This window comes from Microcaecilia unicolor, chromosome 6, assembly GCF_901765095.1.
Source record: "Microcaecilia unicolor chromosome 6, aMicUni1.1, whole genome shotgun sequence".
Lineage (NCBI taxonomy): Eukaryota > Metazoa > Chordata > Amphibia > Gymnophiona > Siphonopidae > Microcaecilia > Microcaecilia unicolor.
This window is the reverse complement of record NC_044036.1, coordinates 311729505-311732799: the sequence shown is the minus strand read 5'-3', so window position 1 is coordinate 311732799 and position 3295 is coordinate 311729505.

The following is a 3295-nucleotide window of genomic DNA, read 5'->3' as shown; positions in this document are numbered from 1 at the left end:
AGGAAAAGGGATTCATGGTGAAAGCAAATGACGGAATCGTCATCAAATTTTGAGCATAAGAAGCAATTTCTAGTCACATTCTGTGAAATCCCCAAAAGGTTTGAATCCTGCCTTCTTAGCATAGAATATTTTTATTTTATTAAGCTGGAATATTCACCTTAGATGGCACAACCAAACTGATAACAGCGCACAATAAACAATTGGACAATCAACGAATAAAATATGAATGAATAAATAATTATATCACTACTTTTAAGCGATTATTAAGACTCAATTTCCTAGAAATGAAGAACAATTAGCGCATCAAGCGTACTAAATATAACATACTTTGACCTGAGTAAATGGCTACTTAATGGTGGCACTGCAAAACAAAAACATAGTATTGTAGAGCACAATTTTCTCTTTCAGATGATACTGTTCACAAGCTGATTCAGGCAGACTCTTTTTTAATAATTGGCTTTGAACTTTGGTACATTTTACCATTTGCGCTGACAGTGCCAACTTTGAAGAGATCCTGCAGGGCGGTTATAGATGCTGGTTAGTTGCAAATCTGGCAGTATTATGTCCAGCAAAAGCATAATGCTTGTTCAAAATTTCAAGTCCGTATCTTTGTTTGCATGGAAGTTGTTGCGATCTGAATATTGGTCCAAATATGTTCCGATGAGTCGTGACCAATTTTGATGCACACTTTGAGTCAACTTGTTTGACTGGATTTTGCATCCATAATGTTAAAATGTATTTCATCGGAATTAGCATCAAAAACTGTACAGGATTTGAATTTTTTAGCCATTCTTATAAATGTGTTTGGATTTTATTAGACCCCAAAAATGGCATTTTGGTAAATGTCGCGCGCTCATGGACTAACAACCTTTCAGAAAAGGGGTCTAGATCTGCAACTATTGCAGTTAGAGACCTCAAATTTTGGGAAACTTCATTTAACACCTGACTTGCGCAACAGATAAAAGTTGAACAAAATTGGAGAACATGATGGTGGGAACATTTTTTAATTTTAGACCACTTGGCATGGAATGACCTATTACTGACTTCCAGATACCTAATGAGGATTCTACGCATATCAAGAAGCTTCAATGAATACTAAGCCTCTGTCCTCTCTGCGAAAATACGAAGCTCCATGGATGAGAGGAAATAGTGTTACAACTTTTGGAAGAAAGGAACAAACTGTTCACAGGGAGACCCTGCCTCCAAAAAGTGAAGAAAGGGATCCCGACAAGAGAGCCTGAAGCTCTGCAACCCTATGCACTGATATAACAGCATGGTGCCACAGCAGTCACAGGAGATATTCATCATCACTGCCCAGTTACATGCCACTGAATACCCCCTTCCTGCCACGCTGATCAGGGATTAAGCATGCAAGGGTCTCTCCCGCCTACTTAAAAGCCTTTGAAAATCTACCCAATGACTTTCATCTCCCAGTCTAGTTCCAAATACAAAATTTTGGTTGGCAGAGTGCTATATCTACTGAAGCCTCAAGTTTTTAATGACGACGACATCTACTGGTGAAAAGGAATGCAATTTCTATCAGCTGTTCCACAGATATAACTCACTCAGATCTCACAAATATGAGCATCTTTGGACCCCATCACATTCTCTCTTCCTCTGCTAATAATTATGAGCTTTCAAAAGGAATCCAATAAAAAAAAAAAAAAGTTGTAGCAGGCTACAATCAACATTATCAAACAGATGGAAGCAGTTAGTACAAGGGAATGTCACATACTGGAAGGAACTCATAAGTATACAGTGACAAATTTGGAAATTTGCTTCATTTACCCTGGGCTTCTATAGCTCAATTAGAGGCTTCTGCTGGGGTTACATTAATATGACCCTTCATTTGCAGATACACAGATTCCACCCCACCCCCTACCCCCACATTAAACTACCTGCTCCCTCCTCTTCCTCATGTAGACCAGTCCTTACCAGAGATCACAGACAGCTCCCTTGCTTACCATACTATATATGGGATATATGTCTGTCCACTGGGTATCACTGTTATGCAACAGATTCTCTGCATGGCAGGCAGGGGTTGTCAACAAATGCTCCTATATTTTTATTTGTTACATTTGGATCCCACATTTTCCCACCTATTTGCAGGCTCAATGTGGCTTCCATAGTACCATAAAACGCATTCGCCAATTCCGGTATAAACAGTTACACAGAGATGTTATGGTAGAATAAGGTTCATGTGGAACATAATCATATAGAGGAAGAGTTATGTTATGTCCATTACGTTCTTTGGTTTAGTAGTGTTGCAGGGTTCAGGTATTTAAGTAGGGTTGGTGGGGTATGCTTTTTTGAACAGTGATTTCCGGAAGTTTAGGTGGTTATAAGTTGTTTTCACAGCTTTTGGTAGTGTGTTCCATAGTTGTGTGCTTATGTAAGAAAAGCTGGATGCATAAGTTAATTTGTATTTGAGTCCTTTGCAGCTTGGGTAGTGGAGGTTTAGATATGTTTGTGTTGATCCGGTTGTATTTCTGATTGGTAGGTCGATGAGGTCTGTCATGTATCCCCGGGCCTCGCTGTAGATAATCATGGGTGCAGATTTTGAAAGCAATACGTTCTTTGATTGGGAGCCAGTGCAATTTTTCAAGGAGTGGCTTGGCGCTTTCGAATCGCATTTTTCCAAATATGAAACTGGCTGCCGTGTTTTGAGCGGTTTGAAGATTCTTTATGAGTTGTTCTTTGCATCCCGCATAAATTCCATTGCAGTAATCTAGGTGGCTTAGTAGCATTGATTGTATCAGATTCCAAAATGTTTCCTTCGGGAAGAATGGTTTCACGTATTTGAGTTTCCACATTGAGTGGAACATTTTCTTAGTTGTGGATTTCACGTGACTCTCTAGTGTTAGGTTGTGGTCGATTGTAATGCCGAGGAGTTTCAGGCTGTATGAGATGGGGACACTGAAAAGATCACATTCCTTCACTACCACCCCCCTCTACCCCGGATCACAAGCTAGTACTCAACAAAAAGGTCTCAAAATCAGGACATTCAAGGTGCAAATCTCAAAACAGATACCATTATACCTAATCCTTCATTTAAATAAACTGAACCACAGTATGAACCATCACTACATATATAACCTGTACATTTCCTCAGAAGACCAAGAGCAAATAGTTATCTAATATAATAATTTGCTCCTCCAACATTCCAATGTGTGTCACTGGGATTGTAACCACCTGCTGACGTCACTCGTCCAACGTTCTCCGTCCCCCCTTCCTCCCAGTTCCATGGGACCCTGGAACTGGAAGGGAGGGACGGATGGACAGAGGGAGGGGGGAC